This window comes from Cyprinus carpio, chromosome A24 (genome assembly GCF_018340385.1).
Source record: "Cyprinus carpio isolate SPL01 chromosome A24, ASM1834038v1, whole genome shotgun sequence".
NCBI lineage: Eukaryota > Metazoa > Chordata > Actinopteri > Cypriniformes > Cyprinidae > Cyprinus > Cyprinus carpio.
The window spans coordinates 6,380,661-6,398,772 of NC_056595.1; the positions used below are offsets into that span (position 1 = coordinate 6,380,661).

Below are 18,112 nucleotides of genomic sequence, written 5' to 3' on the forward strand. Positions count from 1 at the left end.
TAAACTTAACAGAGATCAAGGATGCTGACAAGATCGCCTTCCTCAACTTCCCAGTCTCCCCCAAGAGACTGTTCGGCCCTGCTGTGGATGGATTTGCTGAATGTATTTTGGTTTACAGCAGCACAGAAGCACTTCAGTTCAACGACTGGTACAAGTCAGCAGAAGGCTCCGTCCTCCCACTAGCCTGCAAAGCCCATGCCAAATCTGGCCCAGCCCCAGCCTAAATCTGAGCCTGGGCTTCTGTAACGCCCTCAAAAGACAGTTCCCGCCGATGCCAGACTACCCTCAAAGAAGTCTTGCACTCAGTCTCCATTCCCCCGCTTAGCTCTGGGTGATTGAAGTTCTGTTAAGTCTGGGCCCACCCTTCTCATTCAGCACGTGCCCAAGCCAACTACTGCTGTGATACTGGACCCACATAATCAAACGAGCACTTCTCCTCTTCCCACTACCTAATACGTCAGTTCCCTGCCTCCTTGTGGTAACCTGCCACTCTAAAAATTCAGACCACTTGCTGTCTGGCTACAGGCCTTGAAAGACATTCTAGATGTGTCAAGCTATGGTTCTAATAACCATAGAATGGGGTTACTCACTCCAGTTCGCTCGCAGACCATCTCAGGTATTATCCAAACCCCAGTACAGGACAACAATGCTCATGTTCTCCGGTCCAAAGTGCAAACTCTGCTTCCAAAAGTAGCTGTAAAAAAAAGTTCCTCTAATGAACAGCGAATCAATTTTTACTGCCGCTACTTTCTCATTCTGAAGGATCTGAAAGATACTCTCACATTCAGATAGCCCCTCATCATAGACTGCTCTTCACATTTGAGGGGGTGGATTATCAATATACAGTCCTACCATTCAGACTGTCGCTGGCCCCATGCACTTTTACTAAAAATCAATTTAGCCAAGAGCTCTGTCTCTCGGCAAGTGAGTCGTCTTTCTGGGGACAGTTATCGATTTAGCCCAGATGCGGGAATGGATTATGCTGGAATGCTCCCTGACAATTCAGACTCAGGACTTCATGTGCCTTCAGAGTTTTCCAAAGCATGCACCACCTTATGTCAGCTGCTTCCTCTGTGATTCCTCTGGACATGCTTCAAATGTGGCCCCTCCAATATTGGCTCAAAGCCCATGTTTTCATCTCAGGGTAACCTGATGCATTTATTTTAGCATCAGAGCTGTGGCCCCTTGGAAAACATCTCACATGTTTCAGTCAGGCATCCCATTGGGACTGACCTCCAGAAGGAAGGTGTTCACAACAGAAGCCTCCAACTTGGGTTGGGGAGCACTGTGCGAAGGCAAACTGGTTCACAATGTAGTCTGTCTTCAGGAGTGCAGAGAACAGAAGACATCTTTCACTGCCCAAAGCACTTCTTGAAGCAATGAGATGTCTTAGCCCACAAATGGAACAGCGCTCGCTTGTATGCCTTCCTCCAGATTGCCCTGCTTCCTCAAGTTATCAGATGGGTCAGGAAAGCCAGATGCTCTGTCCTCCTGTTGGCCCCACTCTGAAGGAATAAGATGTGGTTCCCTGAGTTGATTCAGCTGTTATTGGCAGCCCCTAGCCGATACCACTGAGGACAGACCTCCTCTCTCAAGCGAAAGGCATGATTTGGCATCCCTGGCCTGAGCTGTGGAGCCTTCATGTTTGGCCCCGCGATGGGAGTTTTTACAGCTCCCCATGAGTGTGACTAATACCATTTTGGAGTCTAGAGCCACCTCTACAAGATGACTCTGTGCCCTTAACCCTCTGGAGTTGACTAATGCGGATACGCGTTTTGTGGCATATTCTCCTGATAAGACTGAAAAGAATTTAAATTACACTTTCAGTTTTGATCGTACAGATAAGAGCAATACTTCAATAGAATCTGTAAAGGGTCTACTTTTATTTGTATACACACATAATAACAACAAAACTTTGTGCATTTATTAAATAAGAAAACAAACAGAGTGCGCTGTCTGCCGTCTTGGTTCTGCGTGATCTTCATTTAGAAACATGTCATTAAAATGAACTGTAACTCAGCAAATACTCAAAACAGAGACATGAGAGATAGATCTATAGAAAGCTTGACATGTCTACTTTTAAACTGAGCAAGTCTCATCGAAAACAAATATTCTGTGATAAAGTAATCGATATGAAAACAACGCAATGTCCAGTCTTTCATGTCTCCCTTCATTATATCTAATGCAACCACACCCACGTGCTGAGCACGCTATTGATATTACAATCGTCTTCATGAAGCTCGCGGCGGGTAAATGCCCACTTCACAGCAAACAAAGAGGAGTGAATGTTATTAACGTTTTTTAATTTTTTTTGCTTTTTTTAAATGTTACTTATTTTAGGTAAATGAGATGTTTATATTCATTGAGAGGTGTATGTTTTTTATTATCTCAGAAAGAAGAATGAAGCGGATTGACCCAGCAGAGATCACGAGTAAGTCTTTTTTATTATTAATCTACTTGTATTAGTTTTCATTTAACTTGCACACATTTTACTAGTTAGACTTTTTCCAAACTATAATTCCTGACTTAATGTATAATCAAGTGAAACATTATGAAGTTTCATTTACATCATCTCAATGTTTCACCATGCCAGGAGTTTTTTTGTTCTTTTTTTTTTGTTCTATAACATAGACAGCAATACGATATAAAAGTAACATGAGTTATAATGTTGCTAGCTTAATGTCAGTAAGAATGATTAGACAAAACTTTACTGTGATAGGCTATTCTCCGTTCACGAATATAGCCATATATGTTTATAACTTTATATATTGTATAGGCCCACATACAAAGCATGCTTGTGTTTTTGAGAATGTAACTAAGCTTCTGTTCATGAATATCTGCTCTGGTCTAAATATTTTGAATGTGTTATACCCCGTCATTTGTGTTTGCAATCGTCTGTGGTAAAAAAGTGTATCAAGTAAGCTGTAAATATCACTGATAATAAATGTGCTATGTGGTAATTGTGTTCTTTTACCACCTATAAATTACTCTTATTATCAGTGACCATCACAATAACGTTAATAATGCAGTTTATCCGCGTAAACAGCATGCCTACTTTTTTATTTCAGGTAAATGATAAACTGTTGCAAAGCGAGCCAATGCAAATAAGCAGCCCACTCAGGAACTTGGAACACATTTAAGACCAAGCGAGGCACACACTCCCATCTCTTTAAAGTCTCTTCAAAAAAGTATGTCCTTCAGAGCACATAAACAACCCTTACCAAAAAGTAGTATACTTCAAGTTTATTTTATTAAGTATACTTAAGTAAAGTTCAAGTATATTTAGACTTTTTGTAAGTATAAGTCAAGTATACTTAAATGTCATTTTAAGTATATTTCTGAGAAGTACATAAAGCCCATTTCTGAGAAGTACATAAAAAGTAAACTAAAAGCATACTTTCCTATTTTTTTAGTTTAAAAGAAGTATACTAATAGCACACTTGAATAAACTTATTTTTCGTAAGGGAATATACATTTTGGAAATGCCAGGTATGTGATGTTAATTTATATATTTCAACATGACACAATACCAGTAAGATTTTTTATGTTTTTGTAAAGAATTCTCTTCTGCTCACCAAGCCTGCATTTATTTGATCCAAAATACAGAAAGTTGCATTTGCTAAAGCAGTAATATTGTGAAATATTTTACTTTTTAAAATAACTGCTTTCTATTTGAATATATTTTAAAATGTAATTTATTCCTGTGATCAAAGCTAAATTTTCAGGATCATTACTCCAGTCTTACTCCAGGTGTAACAATATACACTATACCATTCAAAAGCTGGGAGTCAGTATATACAGAAATGAATATATATATATATATATATATATAGCATACAAGTGATGATAAATACAATAATCATGTTACAAACGATGCTGTTCTTTCAATTAATCAAAAAAAAAAAAAATCTCATCTCTTTTCAACATAAGTAATAATAATAATAAAAATAAATGTTTTTTTTTTTTCAGTAGCAAATCAGAATATTAGAATGATTTCTGAAGGATTGTGTGACTGGAGTAATGAAGCTAAAAATATAGCTGTGAAAGTCAGTTTTGATTGTTCCTAATAAACGGTTTAACCACACTTGCAAGTGAATCTCAAGTTATTTTGTGGGATAATTAATTATATTCTAAATAAACTACAAACATAAAAATATATACATTTATTTTGTCCTCACATTCTTTATTGTAACTCTTACCTCTCAGTCACATAACTGGCTGAAAGGCTCATTATGCAGGCCTTTGTCTTCTCAGGTGTGAATCACACTAATTTTCATGGTCAATCACGCCTACTCGCATATGCCCTTTCAAAACAAAAAGTGTCTTAGAAAATTTAAATCAACTGAATATAGTGTTTTCAGACTTTAGCCATGTTTATGTTTATAAGCAACTGAAAAAATGCACAAGTCAGGGGATGTCAAAACTTCTCAAGGCCCCCTTAACCCCTTAGACCCCAGAGGGTTAAATGGTCAGTCTTTTAAGAATGGTGTGCAGCACAGAATGAGGACCTGTTTTCTTGTGACGTGTCATTCGTGTTATCCTTTCTGCAAGAGTTGCTGGATATGGGGCGCACCCTTTCCAGTGTATGTGGCAGCCATCGCAGCGAATCATGCTCTTGTGGCTGGCCAGTCAGTCAGCAAAAATGATTTTGTCGGCCGAATTACAGCCCTTGTTGCTTAAGACCGCTCTCCTTTTGGCTTTGTCGGTTAAGCGAGTGGGTGACCTGCATGAACTGTCAGTCAGTGCTTCATGTCTTGAGTTTGGGCCTAACGACTGTAGAGTCGTCCTCAAACTGAGGACACTGCTATGTCCCAAAAGTGCTTTCCACTCTGTTCAGAGCACAGGTCATTACCTTCCTGGCTCTTCCCAATTCATAGGATGAACAGGGCCCCAATCCACTCTGCCGGATTTGGGCTCTTAGAGTGCATGTTGAGCGCTCTGGCCCATATCAATGCTCAGAGCAGCTCTATGTATGATTCGGTGGCCGCTCTAAAGGGCTGCTGGTTATGAAGCAGAGACTTCAGAGAGCAAAGCGGATGCTATAGCCCTGGCTTATCCCTCAGTTGGCTCACAGTGTCATATAAGAATGAGGGCCCACTCCACCAGGGGAATGGCCTACTCCTGGGCTTGATCCAGTGGGATTTCTATTGATTATATCTGTGCTGCCGCCATCCGGTCGTCGCGGTCCACCTTCACCAGATTTTATAACTTGGACATCCCTGCCCTCCAGGCATGGATTTCATCCATCTGAAAGTGGAGAAGGTTCTGTTATGTAGTCCCCAGCCTGGTGCCTTGGGTCTCATAATTAGCTTATGTTTGTAGATCATCCCTAAGCATGGGTACTCTGGCGCTCACAGGTTGGCTTTGATCTGCACTTGCTTATAGCTCGGCACTATTTGGATGCATTCCCCATAGTGTGCAACACAATGGGAGAGACCGTTCAAATGGAACACTCCAGTTACTAATGTAACCTTGGTTTCCTTAGATAAGGGAACGATCGTTGCAAAGCCTGCCATGTTATAAGGCTGTACATGAGCTCATGACTGTTACTATCAGTCGAAAGATTCTGACGAAATGGCACTCAGAGTAGACTTATATAGTAGTCGGCTCTACCCCTTTGGTTGAAGAGCCATTTGTTTGTGCAGCTACATGAACATGAACAAATCAGGCTTCAATATTCGGAGTAAACAAGAGTTCCCTCATAGCGTGCAATGCAACACTCCTTCACTTAACTCAGGGAACTGAGGTTACATTAGTTTGAAATAGGATTTATTTAATTTTTTTTTTTAGTCTTTATTTTTGGCTTTTTTGTTTAATTTTGTAATAATCAGCATAACAGACTTCTGTTCATTGATTTTAACTTGTATTAAACATACAATATTGTTTTAATTTCAGATGATCTCAAGATTCGCAGTACAGTGTTCAGGGAGATGGGGGTGGTTAATTTGAGTTAAAGTTTTCATTGCATTTTGAATACACAAAATTGTTATGAAAGCTATTAACAAGATTTTAATTATGCAATAAGGCCATTCTTATGAATATAGTTATAGCTAAAGTATTTTTCACAATAATCTCAAGTGCCTTATTATTTTTACAATCTATGTTTACAATACTTATAAAAGATAAAACTATGAAGGATTATTGTTTTTAGAACAGATGTTGTGTTATTTTATTAAAGTAATTAGCAATTTTGCGTGGATGATAATGTTATGTTCATTCTAAATGTGCGCTGCAGTTACGATCACAATAAAAAAAAAAAAAAAAAAAAAAAAAAAAACTTAAACACGTCCAAGACTATTCTTTTGTATTTGACCGAAACAGAAAGTCTTATAAGGATGAATACATGAAGGTGAATAAATGATTAGAAAATTTCGGGATGAACTATTCCTTTAAAAGCAGGAAAATGAAGACACAATTCCCAGGGAAACTGTGTGAGAAGTACTATCTAGCTGTCTGGCTCATCTGTGTCTGTGGCACTACCCTCTGGAGTGTAAACCTGAGAACAGTGTGTTCCTCATCCCTCACGCAACATCCACACAAAAACACACATTCCTCTTCAAAGCTCCTATGGGCATTCCCTCACACACACTTCATTACACCCCTTCAGGGGCTCCATCCACTCATAAGCAGACGCCTAAAAAGCATATATTATTTACCTTTACATAATAGTCCTGGAAGATTTATCTTAATGCTTCCCGCTTGCATTTCTTTTCCTTTTTTTGCAAGTTTCAACCCCCCTGCAGCTCCATTTTTCTTCGTCATTCTCAAAGAAGGCACCCCATTACGTAACACGTCACTTTCTCTGCACATCTTTGAGTCTTTGCGTAAGATGAAGAGAAAGCAGCAGAGTAGGAGTGGACCTGTCAAAGTGTGTTTGAACACATGCTCTCCCCCAAACACACAACCAACCACACACACACTCTCAGAGTGCCAAGGCAGAGATTGATAACACTGCAGTCAATCACGATGGCCTAAGAATTCACATAGCCACTGCCATCAAACTCATGTGGCGGAATTCAGAAACCCTATTAGTGCTGTCAGTCAAAACTCAAACATACAGCCGTGATTGGCAGAGGAACACAGGAAACACAGAGAGTGGCAGACAGGAATTACAACACAAGAAAAGAGACGGGCTATGTTTGACAAGAGAAACACTACAAATAATACTAATTATAGTACTTGTACAGTATCTGCAGTATTCAGGATTTATACTTTGTAAACTGGGCTGTGTATTGAAACACAAAAGGCAATGAGGTCAGCTTGATCTTTTTCAGTGTGACGAATGAATGAAACAATATTTTTTTTATTATTATTATTTCTATTTTTTTTTACTGACTGAAGACACCCCAAGATACTTTAAAAATGTAAAAAAAAAAAAAAAAAAAAAAAAACATACTTACCATCTAAAATAACTGGTTTTATTCAAATCAAAAATATAATTTAACGTTACTGAACCTACATACATTCATTCAGTGGTGTAGCAAGTCTAAGCTTAGTTAATGTAACGGTTAAAACATAACGTATTGTTATCTTTTATGAGGTAAATAATGTTACATGACTATTCACAAGCTGTTTTATTGACTCAGGATGCTTGGAAATAATATTTAATATTTTCAAGTCCATTCATTATTAGTAGCGCGTCATCCACACAATAATTGCAATAAGCTTTGTTGTTTATTTTTAATATAAGGCAAAGTTGCAGCCTTTAGATTATGTCAATTTGATCAGGAAATACAAACAATAAATAATTCGCAAAAAAAATAAAAATAAAAAAAATAATAATACAGCTTGTGAATAGTCATGTAACAAAACTTTTACCTCAGAAAAGCCAACAATATAACATTGCCAACATTGTTTTATTATTCTCATAAATTAGTTTTATTATTCTCACAAATGAGAGGTTAACTGAGAGAATGGCTAGTCTTGACAGTCTGTTCTGCACCATGGGGTTCTGCAAATAATATTTTATTAACTTCAGTTTTAAAAAAATGTGGTTTTGCTATGGTACCATGTCCAGAAAACCATGTTAATACCACATTAATACCATATTATTTTTAATATGTACTTGCAGAGAATATATTAATGAAATAAAAGGCCACTTAAGTGTACTTAGAGTACATTTTCATGATTCTGTTTCTAAACGCCTTTAAAAAGTTTAAAAACATTTTGTTTTATTAATCTTTTGTCATGATTTTTGTCATGATGTAGTTATTCAGTAATACAATTAAAATTAATATATTTTAAATGTACTAAATCACAACCTCATCTCTCCAAATGTGTAATTTCAAAAATATTTAAATACATGAAGATTCAATATAAATAACATTAAAATATATTTTAGCTTACCATCAAAGCAGTACAATTTAACCATAAATCAAAGTCAACAGAAGTAATTACATGCGTATAAAGATGCACAGTAGTTAAGTACTTAAGTGAGTCAAAGGAGCACTCTGAAGTTCAGCTAATTGCATTTAATATAAATTAAAGCTATAAGAAATGTTCCAATTGAAATTAACAAATTAAGTGTCTTTATAAATATTCTTTATATATATTATTTCCATAATAAGTACTCTTTTTAAAAGTATGCAATACTGTACTTCTTTTTCACAAGGGACTCCTTAGTGCTTTTTTTTTTTTAAGTGACATCACTTCCACCATTCTATACATGTCTTCTGAAAATAAATCTGTAAATATTCTGTACTGAGGACATCTCGATAGCATGACTCAATCTCTCAAGGGCTCTCGCCTCATCAAGGCAGCACTTTCATAATGTGCTTTTATAAAGAACTTCCGTTTCCGTGGAGCACTGTGGCTCCAACAGCTGGGCTGTGAAAAGTTGAGCAGATGAGATGACGTCCAAAGCCTTCTATGCAGCAGAATGCTGTTATTTATTACAGTCATGTGTGATCATTAGCTGGCATGTTCCTCTTCTCCACCACCACACCAATCTCCAGGCACTTTATAACAAAGGCAACGGATCACGGCGTTAGATTGGTCAAAATGACGTTAAATGCTACATGTTAAATGCTGATGCATGATTCAGAAGATCCACCTTCTTGAGATTGGAATAGAATACGACTTGAAGGGCTTGTCCTTGTATTCTTCAATACATGTCAGTAAAAGGATAACCTCAGGTAGCCATACTAAATTTTACTAAATCATATTAAATTTATGGGCTTTTCATTTATGTTTTTAAAGAATGGTGCATATACAGGAAAGTAAGGGAATATTTAATTTTATTTTCAGTTTTATTTATTTATTTCTACTGTCAATACAGCCTTATTTGGGTCATTTTATTTTCTATAAATACATATAAAAGTAATATAGTGTTAATTTTGCCAGATATTTTTAATTCAGTCTTAGTCTTAGTCCTGTGTCAAATGTAACTTTTAGTTTTTATCATATTTAGTCATCTTGTCCTGTTTTAGTTTAAGTCGACTAAGGCCTGGTTTCACAAATGAGGCTTAGTTTAAACCAAGACTAGGCCTTAATTAAATTAAGATATTTAAGCAACTTCTACAAAAATGCCTTAGAAGAAAACATTGGTAAAACAAGGTCTGCATCTTGACACATAACAATGACACCATCATATTTTAAGATATGTCAGAGCAAGATATTTTCAGTTGAGACAACTCAAACATGCATTTGAGTCTGGGACAAGCTTAAGCCTTGTCTGTGAAACCGGGGGTATATGTCTGAGAATTTTAGTCTAGTTTTAGTCAGTGGAAACTTACACATTTTCGTCATATTTTCATCTTACTGTATAATGGTTAAAATGATTTTAATTGCAATGTTTGTTGATATTTGGGAAATGAATTTAAAATTTTCATCAGAAGTTGCTCTTTCACCAATAAGCACAAATCAATAGAATATCGACTCATACGGATGGTTTATTTTACCTCATCTAACGTTAGTGTACAGATTTATAACAGGATATCAATTAGAGGCTAAATACTGTAAACACCAAATACTTCAGGTTAACAATCGCCTTGTCTACATTGGTGTAACAAAAACCTACTCTCAAATATTATAACAGAAATATCCTAACAGAAATTCCAATTATTCTAAATTGCATTAATGGGGTCATATGATGCTGCTAAAAAGAACAATATTTTGTGTATTTGGTGTAATGAAATCTGTTAATGCAGTTTAAGGTTAAAAACCACATTATTTTCCACATACTGTACATTATAGTTTCTCCTCTATGCCCCGCCTTCTGAAGCGCATCAATTTTCACAAGGCTCATCTCTCTGAAAAGTGAGATGTGCTCTGATTGGCCAGCTATCCAGCGCGTTGTGATTGGCCGAATGCCTCAAGTGTGTGACTGAAATATTACGCCCCTTAACATATTGTGAAGCCTTGTCATGCCGGAGCGACGAGACAAAAATATAAAACCCATTATAAACGTGATATAAACATGTTTTCTAGTCTAGTACCAAAGTAATTTTGCTTTCTCAATGGAACAACGTCACACACTGCGGCCTTGAGCGAGCAGAGGCTGGAGGCCTAAAGTGAGCCGTATTTTGGTGTTTTTAGATCACGGCGCCTCCGAAGAGAGAGGGCATGTGAATGGTTGTTAGGCTGCATAAAGCAAAAAGCCAGGCAGAGTACGCATCTGTTTAAAAGAAAAGCTCTGATTGGGGGATTTGAGCACTTGATATCTGGCAACCGCAAACATGAACGCACACATCTTGTACAGCAGTCTGAAATGTTTTGGCTCCACTTTTTTCAACAACAATAAAAAGGTTTTGGTAAAGTTTTAGTTCTTTTAACTACATTTTAGTCTTGTCTTATTTCGTCAATGATATTGCATGTTCATTTAGTCTCAGTTATCATTTAATAACCTTATTATCATCTCGTCAACGTCTCATTTTCGTCAGGGGAAAAAAACCTTGTTGACGAACATTTTTCATCGTTGTTTTCGTTAACAAAATTAACACTAATCTAATAATAATAATAATAATAATAATAATAATAATAATAACAGTTTGTAGTTATTGACAAATTTATATTTCCCATAAATTAAAGAAAATATTAGTTTGATCTTTCCTTCTAACTTGGTTAACTCTCAAAGACTGAGATAGCCACCCGTGGCTAAAAATAACTATTGTTTTTAAATATTTAATAACTTTTGAACCACTAATCCTATCTGAATGCTTTAAAAAGTGTTGTAAAACGGAGATTATCCGCTTTTCGGATATCTCATTTGGAAGTTCAGAGGCTCCGTAGTATACATGATCATAAATATTGATTCGTCAGAAGAAACCAATGCATTTCATTCCTCTTAGCTAAACAGTAACGATCGTTGACACTTAGTTCCACTTCCATGCCCAGATTGGTTGAAAATGTCCCATATTCAATCAATAAACATAGGTTTTGGTCTTTTGAACTACCATTTAGGATTTTCATTGGAAATTTGAACAAACGTTTTAGTAAAGTAAAGTCCGTCATGCGTGCATGAAAATAAACCCAAAATAACACATTTGCATGAGAGAACTCACTGAAAAACCCAGAAAAACACACAACTGAGTACTTTGACATAAAACAAACAAAAACAAGGATGAAACAGCGGTACATATCGGAAAAAGCACTGGAATATATGTATTCACATCACTTGGCGATGTCGCAGTAAAATCGATTCCAACGCAGAGTACAGCCAGCGGATCGATCATTTACTGTATATAATGTAAATAATTCTTATATAGTTCATAAAGATCACTTTCACTATTTTGCCTGTCGCACTCTGTACATTCATCACTCAGTTTGTGTGTAGTTTGTGAATCATTTGCACTGTTTGTATTATTGTTGCAGAAGACAATTTGCGCAATTGTTTTCACTAAATAGCTGCATGGTTTGTGTTTGATGTTGTTCATACTCAGATTGAAAATATATTTATCTGAAAAAAGTAACTTTTTAACTGTTTTGTAACTTTTTAACACTGATTCCATTTTCTTTACTCCCTAAACGTTTTTTTGGACCCATCAATATTGTTAGTAAACTAAATAGACCTGTTTTTCATTGAAAAGTGCCTATAACAATATTGTAATTAATGGCTATAATTCACTTGGGGACATGTCTTATCATCATGTCTAGACAATATTTTATCTAGAAGTGTAACACTATAATTTGTGTGAATTGAAATAAATAAAAAAAGTGAAAATTGAATTTAATTACTTATTTTTCCATCATGCTGTCGAAAGTATCCAATTGATGTCCATTTTAATTTAGATGGCACATTATGTATATATGTGTCAGGGTTATGGACCTGTGTCTGTGTTTTTTTCCCCTCCATGTGCCTTCCCTGACCCAGTTTCCTGTGTGTTTGATTGTCCATTTGGTTCAGCTGTGTTTCCCCAATGATCACATTATCCAGTGGACTACCCTCCATTTTTGTTTCTCATTTTTGCTTAGTGTTTTGTTTCCATTGTGTTCCTTGTATGGACGCCCTTCTTCACCTCGAATACCTGAAGCAGGGGGACAAAGCTCTTGAGGACCATACTAGACTGTTCCTGCTGCTAGCCAACACCACCAGCTATGCAAGTTTAAACACCGCGCACAGAGCACTGTCGTCCGAAGATGGTCCTCAAGAGGATTTTGCTGCCTTTGTGGAGTGGACACTGGTGAGGCACGGATCCCTGTTCACCGTCTGTGCTGAGGGGGATCTTGCCAGTGCCACTCCTGACCCGGAACCCAGCCTACCATCCCCTCTAGCTAAAGCCAGAGCCCACCGATGACGGAGAGCCCATTCCCGCTGCGAGAGCCAGCGCAATGCCGAGTGACTGAGTGGAGGATCGCCTTGGAAGCAGAGTCAAACCCGTCAGACCAGGTGCAAGAACCAGCTACAGAGCCCACCACAAGGGAGAAAGCCGTGGACGGTGTGAGAGCGGAGAGAAGCTCTGCCCCCTGCACCATGGCTGAGGGTGAGCTGAGTATGGAGCAGTGTTGGTGCCAAAACCGGGAGGGGGATCTAATAAACTGGGAGTCTTTCTCCTCGAAAGTGCCCTCCACCTCGGTCGCCTGAGCCCTCTGCTCCACCCTGTCTCTCCAGATCCTTGGCATCCCCCTGGCTCGTTGGCTCTCCGTCTCTGCCTCCATCTCCTCCTCCATGGCTCCTCCCTCCATTGGCTCCACCGTGGGTTGACATCATGGCTATGGCCTGGGTCCAGCTGGACTCCTCCTGCTCCAAGCCCCTCCTGTTTCCTCCCTGGCTCCTCCCTCCATCATCTCCTCTCTGGTCTCCACCTGTCGTGATTATCTCCTCTCTGGTCTCCACCTGTCGTGGAGACCATTAGTTTGGACCCGTGCCCCCCCTTCTGTCGTTTCTACGGTGCAAGGACGCACCTCCCGGGAGGGGGTGTTATGTCAGGATTATGGACCTGTCTGTATGTGTTTTTGCTCTGTGACCCAGTTTCTGTCTCCTGCTAACTGTGTTAATTTGATTCCAGGTGTGTCTCCTTAGTTACTCGTCATCCTGTGTTTAAAAACCCCAGTCTGTTCAGTCTTCTTTTGTTGGGTCTACCAGCTCAGTTCGTGTGTCATTCAGTGTTCCCTGTGTGGATATACCATGTTGGTTGGATTCATTAAAGACTATTTTGTGTTATCCTTGGATCCGTGTTCCGGCAATGATCGTGACACATGAGTAAGTCTTTTTTATTTATATATTATATATATATATATATATTTTATATATATATATATATATATATATATATATATTAATCTACTTGTATTAGTTTACACATAACCTGTACACATTTTACTAGATAGACTTTTTCCAAACTATAATTCCTGACTAAATGTATAATCAAGTGAAATCGTGACAATATGTATGTGTGTATGTATGTATGTATGTATGTATTTATTTATTTATTTATTTATTTATTTATTTAATTAATTGAGATAATAAATGTGATAACATAAAATGTTAAAATATTACAATATTTTTACTTTAATAAAATACCAGTTAAACAGATTAATGTCATAATCGTTGTATAATGTAATTGTTAATTACAGGTCAAAACATTTAAGTTTGTAAAGTGTTTAAAACTTTAGCTAATTTCAAGATTAATTTTATTTAATATAATAGTGTAGCAAATAAATGTCTCAAAAAATGCACCTCTAAACATTAAAGGTGCTGTAAGTTTTTGATTCTACTAAAGCATTAAAAATACCATAATATTTAAGAATATTTTAAGAAACATGCTAAGTAAACAATGCTACAGTCAGTTATTCTCCTTTGAAAATGTGCATTCCGGGCCGGAATGTCTGTCTCTCCGTCCACTGCCAGTTTACCCAATTGTATTTCGGCACCCCGGGTTGCCAGTTGGTGGAAAACACAGCATATTTCATTTCATTCATCATCATGCACGCTCGTTCCTGTTGGTGTCGTCAATCTGGCAACCTACGTGTTCGTCAAGTCTAAGGAGTAGGGGCCGAGTGAAAAAAAAAAAATCCCTCTCTAAATTTTTTGAATTTGGACTACAATACCTAGTTAAACCTCTGGGTGTCAATCCTACATACAGCACTTTCAAACAAATAATAATAATAATAATAATAATAATAATAATAATAATAATAATAATGGGACATGACCTTGATCCATTTTCATGACACTAAAGTGCCTTAACCGCAAAGTGTACAATATACTGTAGGTGTTTAGAATAACTAACTAATAAATGTATTTAATTATTGGTAGACAAGCGTTAAAATGTTATTGGTTTGTTGCTCAAAAGCGTGAATGATAAAGCTGACTGAGGCAGAGATCAATGAGATGGGCAGCTCAAGGTCAGAACATAGACCATCTGCTTATTGATCCTGGATTAGTTTTCATGGAAACCCACACATATTCCAAGAAATTGCCTTACGTTTTTGAAGATGTAGTGAGAAGTGTGTGTAGGTGTGCAATTAATGACGCAAGAGGTTCCTGTCCCTCAGACAAGCAGAAGAAACATTGTAAACATTAGATTTTTATGTATGAACATAATGCTATCTAATCCATTCGATCAATCATTGGCGAAATTCTCATGTAGCTGCATTAAAAGGTCTTACATTGAGTGATCTAATGCCTGTTTCCTAGAAGTGACCTTATGCCATCCATCCTTGACCCCGGGAAGCTTCTAAGCTCTCATTTACCAGATGGACAAATGCAGGATTAGAGAGAGTGTGCACCTTTTTCCCAAAACACCATAAATAATTGAGCGCTAGCAGAGGTCATTCCTGGAGCAGGTCTTATTAAGGACGGAGGTGAAGCATGGAGTCTGGTGGCTTCTTATCCATGAAGGCGAGAACACAACCTCGCCAGGTGTTTTTGTAAGTATGAGTCAAGAAACCTTTGTGCAATAGCATGCTGTAGGTGCACAGTGCAGAGTAAAAAAAAGTCTGACCTACACATTTGGATATATTTGTTTTTTTGTAACATATTTTGTAAAATTGTTTTGTAACTTAATCTAAATACTTTGGAACACTAATAAGGTATATAACACAAATTGTCCACCAAACATAGGACTTGGTTTTCATCTGCATATTATTTTTAACAACATCAGTTTTCTGCAATATTTCTTGAAGGAAAAAAAATATGGACAATTAAAAAAAAAAAAAATAAATAATAAAAAACTGATGCTCAAGAAGGCAACACGATGCATTAAGAGCCAGGGTATGTAAACATTTTGAATTGGATGAATAGGGTAAAGTGTACTTATTTTGTCTTGTAGGAAACATGTAAGTATAAGATTCTGAATGGCAGTACTAAATGAAAAAAGGTGATCTTTACACATCAACCTGTTCAAAAGTTTACACCCCTCTTTACGCTCTCAATGCAGTGTTCCCTTGTACATCAGTAAATGTTTTCACCTTTTGTAATACTGTAGTTGTGTATGAGTCTCTCAGTTGTCCTTAGTGTGAAAAGATTGATCTCAAAATCATATTGTCATTGTTGGAAAGGTGTCAAAAATGCAGACAATGCTAGGAAAATAGAAAGTGAAGGAGGGTTTTTTTTTTTTTTCTAAAGAACAGCAGGCAGTTTAACTGCTCAGGATAAACAATGGACTCACAAACAACTATCACAAAACATATAAACAGACGTGGATCATCCAGGTAATGACAGACAGTTCAAGGATGTGTTAAATAGCTTATTCAGGACAGTACTAAATAAAAATTAAAAAATGTATGATCCTACTAATTTTGATAAAATTATAAAAATGTTTATTATTATGTTTGCATATTTTGCAAGAGGTATGAACTTATGAGCAGAACTGTATTTTTAGGATGCTTCTGCAGAGTGTCAGAGCTGGAGAATCACCAATTGATCTTTTCATGAATTGCTTGTTAAAGTTTGCATTAGTGTTTAAATGAAATAAATTACATTCAAAGTTAATTAACGTCTTGAGTGAAAAGCTGTGTGTTTGTAATAAACAAGTCCATCATTAAGGCATTTTAAATTTATGAAATTATAAATTTATTTATTTAAATTCTGCTAAATGACTAAATGTAAATGAGAATGTAAATTTAAACCAATGCTTCTGGCCTAAATACTAGTCCATAATTCATAATAATTGCTTCCTCCTGTGAAAAAGTCCATCCCCTGTTGCTGCATATTGTTGCATATTGCTTAGAACAGTTTTAGACTGCTTTTACTTGTAAACAGTGCTCAACCAGTGCATATATCTGACAAGACACATTTTCACTGGAGAAAGTAATATTATAAATAGAGGACTCAAATTTCAGCCGGAAACAATGCTTTGAAGTTAAAATTGCCTTAATAATAAATTTGCTTCAAAAGCTCCTCTCAACAAAATTCCTCTCAAAAGCTATTAATTGATGGACTGGAGTGGTGTGGATTACTTGTGGATTATTGTGATGTTTTTATCAGCTCATTCTGACAGCACCAATTCACTGCAGAAGATCCATTGGTGAGCAAGTGAAGTAATGTATTAAAAATATATTTAAATACATGAAATACAAGTTAATATAAATTTAACCTATAATATATTTCTATTTAATAGTAAATAACATGCGGTTAAGCGTTCTAAATCATTACATTCAGTTCACACTGAAGTACATTTTTTTAAGTATATAATTGCCGTAATAAGTACTTTTAATGTATGCTAAACTGTGCTTCTTTTTTCGCATGGATTGGTAACATAATGCAGAAGATTGGTTTAAGATTCTGAAGCCAGGTGCACAGACAGGAGAACAACGGGTGTTCTCTGATACACTTAATCCACGGAAAGGCAGGGACTTGGACTGACCAAAAGCATAAGGCCACACCCCATCCTGTGCCGGTCAAAATGCACCAGAGCACAGCAGTGCGTCTGTCATTAGCCTCCCGATGGGCCGGGCTCCAGGGTCAGGGTGGCACCAGGCCATTTGGACATAGAGGTGAAAGAAGAGGACAAATGGAGTGGGAGGAGGAAAAAAGGTGGAGACTGCTGGTTTAAAAGAGAGTGGGCCTAAGGTGAAGACTGCACCTATGGGGGATTCACGCTCACACACAGATTGATGGATGGTGGAAATACTCAGCATGGATGGAAGGTGTGTAAGACGCATAAGGGATTTGAGGCACGAGGGAGGAATCACTTCCCAATGGAGATAAATGAGAGAGATGCTTGAAAATGAGAGATCTGGAGTTGGCCCCTCCAGGATTTTAGCAAATATTAAAGGAGTAGTTTGGTATGTTGTTTTATTTTTTCAGTGGAACATAAATTGAGAATTTTTAAAGCATCTATCCGAAGCCCTTTTTTCCAAATGAACCATCCTGTGGCTAAGATTTTTAAAGCATCTATCCGAAGCCCTTTTTATTTTGGCCCACCAATTCTCATCAAAATATTAGTGTACCAAGCAGATAATAAAAAATGCAAACATCCAGTCATATATTGGGATTAAACTCCATTTCAGTCGAAATAATCATCTTGATTTAAATAAATAAAGTAAAAATCGTTTCATTAAATTTCGAGAATACTAGTGGATGGTAGAGAATAAGCTCGATGAGATAGGACATGGAATTGTAGTAAGCTATATTTTAGACTTTCTTTCAGTACAAAGTAATAATAACACAATAATTCTTTCTGCAATGCTTTTAGAAATCAGATTTTCTGGAAACATTGCAAGGTTATTT

At 36.9% G+C, this 18,112-nt stretch overlaps 1 protein-coding gene and 1 long non-coding RNA gene across 4 annotated transcripts in view; one reads left to right on the top strand and one right to left on the bottom strand.

Annotated features, from left to right (window-relative positions):
- Positions 1-18,112, bottom strand: part of gpr158a (G protein-coupled receptor 158a) — a 61,389-nt gene that overhangs the window by 33,279 nt on the left and 9,998 nt on the right. The window lies entirely within an intron of this gene.
- On the top strand, positions 13,517-17,758 carry LOC122135324. Of its 2 annotated transcripts, none has more exons than XR_006153439.1 (3): positions 13,517-13,639; positions 15,077-15,309; positions 17,148-17,758. It is a non-coding gene; the product is annotated as an uncharacterized LOC122135324 (long non-coding RNA). The 2 variants fall into 2 exon arrangements; XR_006153440.1 differs by lacking the exon at positions 17,148-17,758 and adding an exon at positions 16,007-16,246.